We start from the raw sequence: 17103 nt of genomic DNA, 5'->3' as shown, positions 1-17103 counted from the left end.
AAGTCGAATTTGGGGTTAACGTTCACTTAAAAGCAGCCAGCAAGGCAGGTCTGCTTTTAAAACAATACTGGGTACCACAGCAGTACACCTAGGGGTATACTACCTATGTTGGGCCCTAAACCTACATGACCTACCATATACTAAGGACTTGGGTAGGCTGGTGCAGCCAATTATAATTAACCTAATTTGCATATAGCACTTTAATCGGAGCACTGGCCATGGGAATGTTTAACAGTGGCCAGGGCACCACCAGAGTCAGAAAAAACACCTGTATGAGTGAGAAATGGGGGTAAAACTTCAGGGGGCTTCTTCAATCAGCCCAGTTTTCCCACAGACAGTTTTACTTCTAAGTTTTCACCATATTGGTGACCTTCTTTTTTTCTCCTGTTTTGTACATTTTTTAGATTGTGAGCGATTTGTATGAATGTGTGTGCTGTTAAGTATGCAGTGTTGGTATGGATGTAGTTATGTTGAGTGATTTTTTAGTGACTTTGTTTGTGGACCTTTTGAATGCATATAACATTCATTGTTGGATCAAAAAGATCTGTGAAATAAAATATTGAATATATAGGAGAATTAGCTTTTTTGTAATTAGTTTATTTGGTATTTGGTTTGCAATGCAAATAAAAAATATACATGTTTTCCTGTTTATAGTTGCCTAGTGTGCATGGATTATGCTTCAATGAGTGCTTACTAATCTAATTATTTTGGATAAGTTTTGGTTTGTTATTTAGTATCCTTAGGCAGATTTCTATAGTTTTCGTTGTTGATGAGGACGCTCAACAGCCCTTTCCTGTGGCTTTTAGGTAAAATCTCCTTGGTTGTCGATGACCTTTTTCTCATCACAGGAAGCCATTGAGCCTCGCCCTACTTCCCTATCCTTTATTTCTCTTCCTTTCCCCGAACCATGAGACAAACTTAGGGTTTCACTCTAGGCAGTCAACCGCCACATTGCAAACCTGGCGATCGGACTGCCAGTGGATCACCGTCCTGCCAGGAACATGGTTCACGACAAGCTGACGGTGGTCTAACTCTTGCTCAGCCATGGCAGTGCTGAGTTCAGCACTACCTTGCTGAGCATGAATCCCCTTTCTACCAGCCCTTCCATGGCGGTTCAACTACAAAGTATATATATATTTTAAAACTACTGGCATTTGCCAGTAGGTCGATATATAGTTACAACCTAGTTTCCATAGAAAAAGTCTGTTTTTGAATTACCTATATATTTTAGAATAGTTGTTGAAGCTTCATGAAATTTTCCCAAAAATGCCCTCTAGGGCCTTGTCCTACATGGAAAGTTTTGGGATGATCTGTCAAGCTGGAGCCAAGAAAAAGGGGAGGTCAAAAAAGTGTGTTTCCCGTTGTAAATCCCATAGACATTTAGACACGCCCACAGCCAGAACCGCTGGACAGAATTACTCAAAATTTTGCTAAAAGGAATAATTTGGTCCACAGATCACACTTGTTTTATTGGGTATAAAGCCATTAAGTAGTTTTAAAGATACTACGTTTGTACTTCTAGGGCCACAGATCCCAGGAGATCTCCTGCTGAGAATTCATTGGCTGCCAACGCTTCAAACAAGAAGTGTTGGCAACCATTTTTGGAATCAGCTTCAGCTGTTTTCCAAAAAAAAGTTTTAAAAAAAGAAAACAGGGCAGGGTATGTATACCATATCCACCTATTCTTAGTACAGGGTTCTCTCTGGGACCCCAACAGGGCTTAAAAGTATTTTTCTTTTATCACAGAGAAATCTGCAGCTGGATCCATGGAGTTCACTGTGTTTCAGGATTGAGTGGTTAAAGGGGGGGTGGCCTCATGGACTGACCAAAGGCTAGGCCCTCTGGCCAGCCTCCACCGTGCATGGGTGAAGGCCATGAGCGGTGATTGTTGGATTAATGTATAGCAATTAAAATTACTTTACATTAAAAAAACATATAAATTCACTGAAAAAAAACAAAGGTTTTGGGGATGTTATAGTTATGAAATAGAATAAAAAACAGAGATATTCACTTAAAAAAACAAGGTTACGGGGACGTTATAGCTAGGCTCACATTTAAAACGTACCAAATCAGAGAAATTCAGCTATCTTGAGAGTCATTTCAAGTAACTATAACTTGAGCCCTAAGGTAACTATAACTCACACCCTCACCAAACACTGCAATTTGCCCTACAGACCGCAGCACTTTTTTGATAACAACATTGAGAATAGCAATGTCATATTTCCAGTAAAATGTTTGAGGAAAAAACTGTGCATGGGGGGTGCAGGTAACATTTACCTTAGGCCACACTTCATCTCCATCTGCCACAACTGAGGAATCGGTGATGTACAATTGTTATTATTTGCCACAAAGGGAGCCTAACATGTTTGGGCACCAAATAGCAAGCCTTGTTGAAGGATGAACGTCTTTTCTTTGCACTTGATTTTTAAGGAGAAAAAGTGCATGCACTTAGGTCACTAGTTAAAAAGACATGGAAGAAATAATGCATGTATACCATTGGCTTCATCTGGTTGTCACACTATTAAACTGTTGAAATTGTTCCATGAACACTAAGCGATAGAAATATTAATAATAATAGCGATAAATATTTTTTCTATTTCCATACCATCACTAGGCTAAAAATCAAGGAAATTTCATGTACAAAATATCACTGGTCATTTACACATGACCAGTTCAGTTGATCAGATCTTTTTCACACATCATATAAATATATATAGCTAGGTGGACAGATAGCTAGGTACAGCAATATATATATATATAATGAATATTATTTATTCTGAAAACTCCAATTTACTATAGAGTTAGAAGGTGTTGAACATTAAAGGGGTTACATTTACTTTTTCTCCTCCAATCCAAACAACATTGCTAAAGATGTTGAATATTAAAGGAGTTGCATTTACTTTTCACAATCCAATCTAAACTGCATTTGGATTTACTATTTTACTCCAGTTTAAGCTACAGTGTTGGAGGTGTTGGACATAAAAGTATGTACATTTACTGTTCCCACTCCATCCTCAGCTACACTGGATAAGGTGTTTTTCCAAACCAATCTACACTACATTAGGTCCAGTGTTTCAGATTTTTTACATTTTAAGTAAACTCCCACCCTTTTCCCCTACAAACCCTACATCCTTCTACTGATAAGATAATTAAATTAAATTAAAATAAAATTATTAAAACATAATGATACATTAAAACTGTAAATACAAATTAACACAAGTTTGTAGAACATAAAAAATACCAAAAATATAACAACAATTTTTAAATAAACCTTAGATTGAAAAACAAATACAAAATATATCTGACAGCATTACAACAATATCAATAAAGATATAACACACAACTATATTTTTAACAAAAATGTTTTAATAATATTACAAAAACACTAAACATGATATTCTTACCTGCTATATTCCTGTCAATTACATCACAATATCCGTGGGACAATATTTTGGATATTTAAAACTCAATATTTTGTCCAAACACTACTGGGTGAAGGGGTAGAGGGTCCTTCCCTTGAGAATCTTTGGTATAGAGTAAAAGCATGACAATCTTAGGATTATCTGTCATTTTAAATTCTGACTCTTGTTTGTTATCTTTTTCTCAATCTTTCCTTATGATTTTGATGCATGGTCTGATACTCTCAGCTGGATTTTGGGAATGTCAATTAAAGCTGTAGACAGTCCGGCAGTTCTAATGTTGCTCTAATTCCTTTGACTGTACCAAAATGGCCCTACCCATCATTGTAATGAGGTTTTGCAAGACATTTCTTTCCCCTTTGAACACATTATCATAGCATGATGTCCACAGCTGTTTGGATTCTCCAAGAATTTTCAAAACTATGCTCCAGGGTATCCACTTCTGGTAGAAGAAAATGTAGCAGAGGTGATACCCATCTTCCTTAATTCAGCATTAAACATGTGTTTCTGCAAAGTTCATACCATTGATATCTTTTGGTGAAAATGAGATATTTCTGAGGTTCAACAAAACTAAGGCCTTCATTCAGAGTTTGGTAGGCAGGATGTTCTCTGTAAATGTACTGTGGTACAGTGTCCACCAGACAGATAGCCTGCCCACTCTACCTGACGTTGTCATGTTCTTGGGGTGCAATCAATATACCAACACTCTATTTAGAGCAGATGGTCCAACCTACTTTTATTCTGATAGGGTTAGAGGTACCAAGCCGAAAAATCGAAATATGACCTCCACTCCTTGGGATAAAACACCTGCAGTTTTAGGGTAATTATCTATTTGTTTCAGTGGTCTGTTTTTAAGGACCTAGCCTAAGCACCAGAAAATAAACTAGAGGTGCAACAGGAAGGAAGGTCACTGTCACTGTTTCATTCATTAAGAAAGATGGTCCAGTTTGCCAGACTGAACCTGAATTGTTCACCAGAGTTTTGCACTATATTTTAAAACTCTTCTGTAATGTATTGCTAATATAACTTGAGTGAACATTTCTGTTTATTTTTTTTATTTTTTTTTATCCTGGAGCCTGTCAAGAACCCAGTATTTTGGGAAAGAGCTTTATTAATCTTTATCTGCTGTTTTTTGTAGACAGCTATTTGTATCATGGTTTGTACATGAATTCTTTTGGCAGAATTCATGCCAACAGAACATCTGGAGAGTTTTGAAATGTGGTAATAATTAAGCGCCCTTTTCCAGTCATTACTAATACTTGAGCAGATTAATTAATTTGTGACTCCACAATCAAGAAATAGGAATCTGCTTCTTCTGCAGAACTATTTTCTTCTGTTAGCTCAAAACACAGAGCAAACAAGATATACATGAGTCTGAGTAAGGGGTAGAGATCATGCATACACCATGCATGCAAGCATACCAGCCATGCAGAAATGGACAGACCTGAATCCCTGTGGAAAGAGCAGGGCCACCAGAAAAGCTAAGACATTGAAAAAAACCATTGGAGCCAAATTCAAACAAAGGTTCTTATATAAAGAAATTACATGAACAACACAAGATCTAATTTTAATGATAGTAACATTAAAATTATAGATATACACCAGCGTATCAGGACGCTGAACACTGGACTGAATTCCATACCTTAAAAATAATGGTCAAATATAAATGTATATCAATTTATCAAAACCAAAGACAATGTAAAGGTAAATATACCATTGAAAATTTTCAATTCAAAGCACATTTACAAAACACATTCTTTTCTTTCACCTGTTTCACACATCTATCAATTGCCATGCTAGTTTAATCACCACACAGCACTTTAAAATAGTATTTTTCATGAGGATCAGAAAATAAATCCAAATAGGAAAAGCTTGCTTAAAATGTTATTAGTCCCTAAAATAAGCAATGCACTTTTGAGCTGAAACTTGAGAGCCGCTGGACTTGACTCTTTTTCACACATTGATTTCTTCAAACTACACTTTTTAGATGCTACTGAAAAATGTGGAATGCCATCAAAGTACAAAATAAATTCATCAGTATATTTTGCTAGATGTCTGTATCTTATGGGATTTCGATTTTGGCAGAAGGGATATCCACTACCGTAGTGATGGAGTAACTCATCCACCACTATCTAAATCAGGTCCATTGGGTCTCATTACGAATTGGGTGGTCTTTTGACAAGACTGCCACGGTGGTGGCTGCCAAAAGACTGCCATGTTGGCAGTAACCTGCCTGCCCTATTAAGACTCACACAGCGAAGTCTGCAAAAATCCAGCTAAAACTCTGAAAGCGCCAGGACACTGGAGAGCGGCAAAAAGGCAGTCCCACACCCAGAACTGCCAGCTCACCAAAAAAGCTTGGATCCTATTACGATCCACAAATCAGAATAGCGGTTCTTCCATGATGGAAGACCAATGGCGGTGCGAACCATGGTGGTCAGCGTTCACATCAGGGATACCAAACCACATTGTATAGTTTGAAAGTCCCATACCTGACACACATCCACACACCTGGTACACCTACAAACTGCATTATAAAACACACACCTTCACACCCCACAATCCTTTGCAACAAAAATGGCATGTACTGCTAGATAGAGGCCGCACAATAATGATTACTAACCAAAGAATAGGTACCCCTACACACTTCACATAGCATTGATCCCACATCTGCACAACACACTCAACACATACATTAGTAACCCACACAATCGGCACCACCGACCAACAAATCACAGCACCCACACCTCATCACCAACAGATTTTTCTCATCATATTTTTCACCCTAACTGCTTCATCCACTACTACCATGTCCCCGCAAAAATATCCCCTTTTCACAGATGATGAATTGATGGTAGACAAAATCATCAGGGTAGTGCCAAACCTATATGGAGCACACGTTAGTAAACATCTATCACCAGGAAAATGGATATGTGGCAAAGAATAGTTGACAGGGTCAATTCTGTCGGCAACTAGCCTCGCTCAAGAGAAGACATAAGGCAGAGGTGGAACGACCTCGGAGGGCAGTGGACCCACACCTCCTTCCTCCCCCAACTTTCACATCGTGGGAGGACAAGATCTTAGAAATCCTGCTTCCTGAAGGCCTGACAGGAATACATGGGGGAGTGGAGTTTGGTAAGTTACTATACCAATAATGTCACCAAATGTTTTATCTAGAATGCTGTACTACAAGTTAAATAGCCTTGCATGCGAAACTAACAAACAATTCAACCCACCTGACTTCTCCACTATTCGCAGTACATGGCAAAGACATCAATGCTCTGGCCATATGCCAGTGCAAGCTACAGCTGTGTCCACTACCAAACTGGCCTTTAAATCACCTTCCAAACAATGTCATGTACTCCCCTGGGGTGGGGGGGAATATAGGAAGCTGGATGTACTTGGAGTACGCCCATGCAGAGGCCCAGGTATAATGGTTTCACCTATACTGTTGGCCAGCGCTGTTACCATAGTATATTGTGCAGCTGTAGTTGACTCAATGATGCTATACACCTAACTTAACATTGTTAAGTCATCAATCAGACAAGATATTTGTCAATGAACAGTCCTCTAATCAACAAGATACTCCAAGATCTTGTAGCAAGGTGTATGTAGTTGGAAATCTCTGTGTCCCATTTAGCTCTAACCCAGATTTGGAGGCAGGTGTCATTGTCAAAATGGTGATCATGTAAAGGCTTTGTGTGCATGTCACATAGCATGTCTAGCAGTCAAACTTTGATATGACTTGTTGCATTACTTACCGCAACTGTGTATTCCACTTCTCCTACAGGTAACGTAGCCATTGTCAGCATGGACAGAACGCCATTGACTGCCACTACCCCTCTGAATGAGGCCCTCGGTGAGGTATACACCCCTGTTTGTGTGGACATTGAGGACTAAGCTTGCCCATCTGGGACACCTGGTCAGTCAACAGCTGTCAGGCTCCCCCTGCCCACATCGACTCCTCCCAGCCCTGTCTCTTCAACATCACAGGCAACCATTCGCTCCCAAACCTGTGTTCTAAGGACAGTGTTTACCATCTTGTGCCCCCCAGTACAGGTGCCTGAGTCTCCTGTCGTAAACTCAGACAACAATGGACCTGCCACCAATCTGAGTGGGCAAACTGTGCCAAGGGCACAGGCACATGGGGTTAGGATGTTTGGGAGGGATGGGTGAGCCAGAGGATGGAGGCACCTAGGGATACAACTGGCCAGGACACCATCTCCCAAGTCTTGATAGCTTACCAACAATCACAAGGCATGATGGGCCTGGTACTTACCATGATGGGGGAATCAAACAGCTGCAGAGGGACAACCACCAGGAAGTCATGCAGCATTGGCAGGCACAAAAAAATACCCACTTGGCTTCCATTTCAGGGGTGCTGCGAGACATGAGTACCACCCAGAGTAGGTTTTGTACACAACAGCTGGCCCCTTCCACTAGCAATGAGATATCAGCCCCTTCTACATCTGTGGCTGCTAGTGGAATGGAGGTCCTGCCAGGGGAAGAATATGTTTCAGACACCCCTTCCTCTGTAGCTGAAGAACCCTCTTGTAAATGTGGATGTCCCTCCAAACATCCAAGAGGAGCAGATGCCAAGACCAAAACCACTGCCAGAAAGTGAGCTGTTACTGACTGTTTCCACTTTGGTGGCTCAGATACACCCTGTTGACTGTTCTGAAACCTATCTCCATTTTCCGATGGTACAAGGACACTGGACTTGTGTCTCCAAATGTTGTAGCAGCTACCCTGTTGATATCATCTACCATGACTGAACCTCTCACTGTTTACTTTGTGTTATATTGGATTCAATTCACTAATTTTTCTGTGCATTCCTTAATAAATACTAGTGGTATACAATACAATTGTTGCTCTGACTGTGCATTGGGATAAACTTAGACTATGTTGATCAAAAAGCTGCACACTACCTAATTTTATATTCTGCAAGCACATATGAGGTATGGGCTTTGAAGCTACTTATGACCTCTCTGATGGTCATGCTAAGACCCTTATCAAGCAATCTTCACATCACCAATACCCCACGGAGTCACTTAAAAAACAAACATCACATACCTAAAGTCAGATGAATTACTGATTGATGAGCTCAGCCCTGATATCTCCAGCTTCATCCTCATCATACTCATCCTCACTTGGCAAATCTGCATTCTCACCTGCAGGAACTGCTGGCTCCCTCTCATCTGGTATTAATGGCATTTGACATCTCAGGGTGAGTTTGTGGAGCATGCAGCAGGCAACATTATTTTGACATACTTTGGTCAGGAAAAAGAGGAGGGCTCCACCAGACTTATCAATGCTATGGAATCTTACCTTCAGGAGCCCATAAGTCTGCGCCACGACACGCCTTGTCCTTCCTTGGGCCTCATTAAAGCAGACTGCCCCTGACATGGTTTGGTACCTCACTGGTGTCAACAATGGGGATGGTTTAGGTAACTTGAGTCCCCTGTAAAGAAGAGTTTAGAAAGGCAAACGTGGGTAATGGACATCCAAACATTTGGTAGCAGATAAAAGTTACAGACACACATTACATATGTGACTCACCAACCAGCCAGGCCCTCTCTGTGTATTGTCATGTCATCAGCAGTGGGATATTGCTGTTCCGCATGATGAATGAATCATGGACTGACCCCGGGTACCTTGCACAAACTTGAGAAATGTAGAAGTCAGCCAAGCAGACCACTTGGACATTAATGGAGTGGAAGCTTTTCCTGTTCCTATACATCTGTTCATTGGCATTTGGGTGAGCCAAGGCTACATGGTTGCCACCTATGGCTCCACCCACATGTGGAATGTGTCCCAAAGCATACAAAATTAACCTTTACATTGGCCAAACTCACATTGTGGAAATCTGGTGTAGCTATCCAGGTGTTTCAACAATGAAGACAGTACAGCCTTCAAGACCAGACTGAACATAGGCTGAGACATCCCTACAGTTAGGGCCACTGAATTTTGGAAGGAACCTGTGGCCATGAAGTGCAGCACTGACATAACTTCTACTATCAGTGGTATGCTATAGGGATTATGAATGGCAGGCATCAGATTACTGATTGTATGCCTATCCAGGTGGTAGATCTGAATTACATGTTGCTCCTCCATGGTCTGCAGAGCAATGCAATTGCAGTTTTTGAAAGGTTAACTGTATGATGATGTCTAAGAATTGTGATGGAATGAAGGACTGTGGTAATATGTGTGTGTAGATGGGCATGTGCATTTGTGTACAGATAGATTTTGAATCCTGAGACATAGTTGCGAGTGTGTGATGAATGTACTCATCTGCAAACTGTAATACATGATCATTGAAGGTGGTGTGAAAATTAGTTGGAAAAATATACTATGTTCAGAGATCTGCTTATGGTCTAATCACTTGTTACAAGGTGACACCTGGTGCTGGATATGCATGCTGTATGCCTGTCTCAAAATAATACATGGCCTGACAGAAGGACGTGTGAAGGCAGTCTGAGTATGGCTATGTGTAACAACTTGTATTTTCAGCCTGCTTGTTTTGGTATTATGCAAACTGACATGACATTCACTTCTTGTCCGTGTCATCCAAGCAATGTAACACACATCAGAAAAAGGGGATTTGGTGTGCATCGCCAAGAAAGTGTGGAACCTGATGGTCCACAGCCGGGAGAGCATCCACTGTGGGAAGCGGTGGGAGAACCTGAGACGCTCGGCCTGGCAGATCGCAGATGCCCAGCTGGTGATGTCCTCCCAAGGAGGACAGGAAGACCGTCGGACCTTGACGCCCCTAATGGCCCACATATTGGCAGTGGCCTACCCGGAGTTGGTTGGGCGTTTGAGGGCACCACAGCAGCCACAAAGGGGTAAGTACAAATTTAACACATTGCATTTTCATCTCTTTACCAGATTAGTGCATGACGTGAAAGTGTCTAAGCTGTGCCAATGTGGTAGGTGCAAAGGGTTAAAGATCTCCAAGGAACACATTGATGTACAGTCACAGACATTGATTCACAGGTATGCACATACTAATTTCTATTTGAAAATGTACTCTCCTATGTTGTCCCCTCTGGTCAGAGGCATATGATAATGCACATTAGACTGTGTCATATGCGCACCAGTATACAGCTTTTCATACCTTGCTGGTTGTTCCTTTACACCTGCAGGTCTGTACTTCCAATATCATGATGGTAAGTTGTCAAAGTCCTTGCTCTCTGTCCATTCCAATGTCCCTTGAACCATGTCTATGTGCAACATAGGGTCTGACAATTTGAAATAATTCCTACTTTTCAAAAACTTTCTGTTGACTGACAGCATCATGTGAGGCTGTGATGTCCATCTGACATTTCACATGCCAAACATGCAAAAATTAATCTGACCTGTTACAAGGTGTACCTTCTTGGTAAGTGAGGGATGTAAATAGGCCACCGTAATGTGTCATCTGAGTGGACATCCTACATGTTGATGACCAAGGAGGTATTGCTAGACTCCTACTGAATCATATACATTGGTGTCAGAGCCATGAATCTTAGTACCATGTTCATATTCTGTAGGTGGGAAGTGGCTACACAGCTAATTCCTTAGCCATTGTGTTGTAGGCATGATAAATAGGCCAAGACACCTTATACACCGTTACAGTCTTCCAACCCTGAAGGCTGGGTGCAAAGTACCTATGTGTGAGGGCTTCCCTGTACTAGCAAAGATGCCCCCACTTCATCAAGGACCATTTTCCCAGACTTCATGAGTGTGGGGACACCATTTTACATGTGCACTGGACATACGTCAATACCTATGTCCAGGTTCACAATGGTAGGTCCGAACATGGCTATGTAAGGTGTCTAACATCTTGGATTGTACCCCAATGCTGATTATAGCAGTGGTTGTATAATTCCATGCACTCTGGGGGTGCTCCACAGTTGACCCCCAGTACTGCCATGCAAGCCTTCTGGGGTTTTCCAGGCAGCTCCAGCTGCTGCCACCTCACAGACAGGTTTCTGCCCTCCTGTTACTCAGGCAGCTCAAGCCCAGGAAGGCAGAACAAAGAATTTACTTTGGGAGAGGGGTGTTACACCCTCTCCCTTTGGAAATAGGTGTTACAGGGATGGGAGAGATAGCCTCCCAGAGCCACTGGAAATGCTTTGAAGGACACAGATGGTGCCCTCCTTGCATAATCCAGTCTACACCGGTTCAGTGACCCCCAGTCCCTGCTCTGGAGTGAAACTGGACAAAGGAAAGAGGAGTGACCACTCCCCTGTCCATCACCACCCCAGGAGTGGTGCTCAGTGCTCCTCCAGAGTGTCCCAGGCTTTTGCCATCTTGGATTTCAAGTTGGCAGGGCTCTCTAGGAGCAGTTGAGTGGCCAGTGCCAGCAGGTGACGTCAGAGCCCTCCTCTGATAGGTGCTTACCTGTTTAGCTGACCAATCCCCATTTCAGGGCTATTTACGGTCTCTCCTCTGGGTGTTTCCTCAGGTTCGGATTGCAAGACTCCAGCAGGAATCCTCTGCATCCTTTACTTCACCTTCTACCAACAAACCTGCATCTGGACCCTCCAGGAACTCTACAAACTGCAACAAAGAAGCAAAGATGACTTCTGCAACATTGTATCTTCAGCTCGTGCAAGCATCTGCAACTGTTTCCAGGTTGTGCATCCTCTGAGGACTGCCTGTCTTCAGCTTGCACCAGAATGAGGGAATCTCCCTTGAAGTGAAGGAGTCACTTCCTTGCTTGTGCAGGCACCTCTCTGCAGTGATGACCAGTGGCTTGGGTCCCCTCTCCTGACGCAGTATGTGGATCCAGCATCATGGGTGATGGACCAAAGTGGTCCCAATGGTACTGATGTCCAGCTGTCAAACTTTGGTGGAGGTAAGGGCTTGCCTCCCCATGCAAGACAGTACCCCTGTGCACCGCATGGTTTGCAGTTTCCAAGGCTTGTGTGCGACCTTCCTGTAAGTTTTGCAATGTACAGCTTCTTGAGTGGTTCTCTGGCGGCATTGGATCCCTTTCTGTAGTGCCGCATGGGCCTCCATTTGCACCTTCTTTGTCCCCGTGCTGTGGGACTCCTGTGCATGCTGTCTGGTCTTCTGATGGCTCTCTAAGTTGCTGAGAGCCCCCTCTGTCTTCCCCTCCTGGGTAGAGGCCACCAGATTCCTCCTGGTCATGGGCAGTGCCATTTTCCACTAACCGCATGCTTTGCGTGTTCCAAGTCTTGTTGGCAGAATCCAGTAACTCAAACCAGACTGCATTGTTCCACCCAGCGTGGGTCATCATCTGCACCTACCAGGAACCCGCATCCAACTTCTTGGGTGCAGTACTGACTGTTCTGCATTACCAGTGGTTCTTCTTTTGCACCTTCATCCGGGTTAGCAGGGGCTTCTGGCACCCTGGACTCTTCAGTGCTTCTTGGACTTGGTCCCCTTCTTCCACAGGTCTTCAGGTCCAGAAATCCATCATTGGTGTCTTGCAGTGTCTTCTGGTTCTTGCATAATCTTCTTTCTCATGGTCTTGTGTGTTGTAGGAAGTTACTGTGATCTACACCTGCTTTCCGGGGCTCCGGGTGGGTTCTATTCCTTACCTCTGGTGTTTTCTAATACTCCCATCGCCCCTCTACACACTACCCTTGCCTAGGTGGGAAACTGACTTTCACAGTCCACTTTCTTAGTATATGGTTTGTATTCCCCCAGGGCCATTTCTAACCATTGTGATTTTCACTATTTGCACTGTTTTCTAACTGTTTACTTACCTGTTTTTGGATACTAGTGTATATACTGTGCATATTACTTACCTCCTAAGGGAGTATAGTCTCTAAGGTATTTTTGGCATTTGTGTCACCAAAATAAATTCACTTTATTTTTGTAACACTAAGTATTTTCTTTTATGTGAGTGAGTACTGTGTGACTACAGTGGTATTGCATGAGCTTTGCTTGTCTCCTAGTTAAGCCTTGGATTCTCATCCACACTACCACTGAAGAGCCTGGCTTCTAGACACTGACTACATACACTAATAAGGGATAATTCGACCTAGTATGAGGTGTAAGTACCTTAGGGACCTACTACAATCCAGGGCAGCCTCCCACACCTGGTTATTGACCTTTTACCGTGAGGGAGACTCATAGTTTGGTACTCACCCACAGTAAACTTATGGTAAAATGGACTGCACATGTTATCGTTGGTGCTGTCCTGTTAAGCAAAGGCTACTATGATGCAGCAAGGGTAGGAGATCCAGGGGTGGATACACATGATCCCATGTGTACAAGTGCATGCAACCCTGTGAGGACTGTATGGGGAAGATGCCTCATATGTGCAACCCAAGAACTGTGCTTACGTGGCCCGGTGCAGAAGGTACAATGCAGAGTGGGTGGTAGCCTGGAGTAGTCCTTCCGAGATGTCAATGTGCTTTACTGTTTTCGCTGTAGTGATACATCATTATATGGCAGTGGGAAAGGCTGGCCTAGGGTGCAACTCCAGTTCCTTAGAGTCCAGAGACTCCAGAGTTGCACCAGTGTACACTGAAGAGAAGACCCCCCTGACTGCCCACTGGGACAAGGACTCTGCCTCTAAATGACTTCAGACCACGAGAGGCAAATGTCAGGGCAAGGTAAGCTGGCCCCTTACAACAACTAAGGATAAGTTGGTTAAAAGACTGGGCTCTGGCACAAGGAGGGTGTGCTGCCCAGAAGACAAAAAGGCACTTTTATGAAAGTATGGCACAAGGGGTCAGTAGAACTGGCTCTCTAACATAGTTGGGGATCTATGAGGATAGGAGGCTTGAGGAAAGTGCTCCTGGTGGCAAGGGCTTCCCACCGGGAGCAAAATGACACCAAGATAGTACAAAATGGCCCAGAAGGAGCCAAGATATGGCTGCCAGAAGGTCTGTGACCTTTGACCTTTCTGGAGCAGGTGGCAATGCAGGTGGGGCTCCACTGCTGCTCTGGTATTTGCCCCCGAGGTGAGTCAGGACTCTGGGGCTGTCCCCAAAAAAAAGAGGAGTGCGGAGAGTGCCGTCGCCATTGGAAAAGAATGTGCCCTGAAGCACATCCCAGGGCCCCATTGAGACTGGCCCACTGGTCAGCAAAGGGAGCGGCTGCTGTTGTACACCCCCGCTACAATGGTGAAGGGGCCTCAGACCCCATCCCGAGACCCCGTGCGGCCAAAAACAAGCCAGGGAGCACTGTTGCACACCCCGTGAAGGCTGGCAGCATCATCCACTGTGAAGATGTGGATGGTGCTGCCAGCCTGAAGCAGTGCCCCCCAAGTGATGTTATGCTCCCTTTGAAGATCCTGCCAAAGGAGGGGTCTTAGGACCCATCCTTGGGCCCCCAGAGCAGCAAGAAGGATGGGGGAGTGTTGCTGCAGTCCCCTACATGGCCCCGCTTCTCCCGCTCCCAGTGTCCATGTCTGGCGGGAGTGGGGAGGACCGGGCCACTGCACACATTTGCCCGCAGGATTGGGAAGAATGAACTGAGGCTGTTGGCTCCCACAGCAGCCTGTGAGCGCTGTGCACCTGTGCAGCCAGCGAGGGCAGCCAGTGGTGGGCTCCCCGAGATGCCCTCTAATGAGGCAGCACCACGTGGGGTGCTCTGGTGGGACCATGCTTCCTAAGAGAAAGCAGGACTTGGCACAAGGCAGCATGAAAAATTAAATAAAAACAAAAGTGAAGCAGGGCATTCCCGGCTCACCGAGAGACCCGCTAATTAAATATGCACTCTCCAGAGGGTGCACCCCATAATGCTTTCCAAGGAACAATGAGTTTGTCCACAAAATATGCCTTTCTTCGGTTTCTGGTGACCCCTGGAAGATGAGGTCACCACCAACAGAAAGCCAATGGACAGGGGGAGCTGCAGGAGCAGTAAAGCCTCCCCCCAAAAGGATGTTTTGTGTCCCCATCATAGGTTGGGTGGGACCTGGAAATGATAACCCCACCAAGAGTTCCAATATTTGTTTAACCAAGTCCCAACTTTTGTTTCAGGGTGATGGAACTGTGCCCTTTAGGGCCAGAGATCATGGCTGCAGTTCCTGTGACAACAACAGGATTGTTATAGTGGTGAACACCCTCTAGTGGTGAAACGCTGTAATTACAGTACTTAATCCCCTTTGGAAGTATAACTAAAATGGTGGCATGTTCCGATAAATGTATTATAAAATGTAAATACACCCTCTAGGGGTAAAAGGTGGTATTACATCATGATTAACAACCCAGTGATGTCCTTTAGGGACTGTGGCAACTGCGCATCATTTTTATGTTGAATAATTCAATTTGGATTATATTGAACCTTGGTCCACACCCTCTATGGGTGTGGGTAAACTGCATAGATCATGATAAGAGTAATCCTAGCAACGCCAACCACTGCAGCCTGCCTGGATGTGTTTCTTGTTGATTCTTGAGTAATGAGTATGACAGCCAACAGTGATCAGAGTAGATGTACTTCATTGCCAGTATCAGGTGTTCTCACTCCCAAGTCAGAGTCAAATATTGCATTGGACTAAAATTGAATGTTCTGCCATGTAGGTTGTTGGTTCATATCTCTCATTGGGAAATACAAGAATGATTATGTAATGTCATCCAAGAGTAATTCCATCAACTTGTGTATATTTGTAAGTTGTTGCATAGTATTGAGTAGTGTGTGTGTAATGAATGCACTTTTGCTTCATCAAAGCACAGACTGGACAATCATTTATTCATTTTAGAGTGTTATTCTTGTGTGCTCGTGAATGGGGATTGTTAGACCAGCCTTAGGGTGGAAACCTCTAACTTTTTTCCTGCCTCTCTGCTTTTTATACACTGTTTTTGCTGGTTTTAAGATTTTGTGCACTTTACCACTGCTAACCAGTGCTAAAATGCATATGCTCTCTCCCTTTAAACATGATAACATTGGATCATACCCACTTGGATTATTTAATCTACCTATAAATCCCTAGTTAAGTGCACTATATGTGCCCAGGGCCTGTAGATTAAACACCTCTAGTGGGCCTGCAGCACTGATTGTGCCACCCACTTAAGTAGGCCCTTAACCTTGTCTCAGGCCTGCCATTGCAAGGCCTGTGTGAGCAGTTTCACTGCCAATTCGACTTGGCATTTAAAAGTATTTGGCAAGCCTACAACTCCCCTTTTTCTACATATAAAACACCCCTAAGGTATACCGTAAGTAATTCATAGGGCAGGGTTCTGTGTAGGCAAAAGGCGGGATATGGACCTGTGTAGCTTACATGTCCTGGTAGTGTTAAACTCCTAAATTCGGTTTTACACTGCTGTGAGGCCTGCTCCCTTCATAGGCTAACACTGGGGCTAGCCTCATATACTGTTTGAGTGGTAGCTGCTGATCTTAAAGGAGTAGAAATTTAGTATGGCCAGGATGGTGATATAAAATCCTGCTGACTGGTGAAGTTGGATTTAATATTACTATTTTAGAAATGCCACTTTTAGAAAGTGAGCATTTCTCTGCACTTAACTGTGCCTTACAATCCACGTCTGGCTGGGTTCAGCTGACAGCTCCCTTGTGCATTCACTCAGACACACCCCAAACACAGGATACTCAGCCTCACTTGCATACATTTGCATTTTGAATGTGTCTTCCTGGGCTGGGAGGGTGGAGGGATTGACACTTACATGTCAAAGGACAGTAGCCTACCCTCACACAAAGGAATGCCTGTAGGAGGCTGGCCTGGCTTAAAGTGGGTACCTTGTGGTACTTACACCCTGTGCCAGGT

This window comes from Pleurodeles waltl, chromosome 6 (assembly GCF_031143425.1).
Source record: "Pleurodeles waltl isolate 20211129_DDA chromosome 6, aPleWal1.hap1.20221129, whole genome shotgun sequence".
In the NCBI taxonomy this organism is placed as follows: Eukaryota; Metazoa; Chordata; class Amphibia; order Caudata; family Salamandridae; genus Pleurodeles; species Pleurodeles waltl.
The sequence above is the reverse complement of the archived record's forward strand: the minus strand, read 5'-3'. Positions refer to the sequence as shown.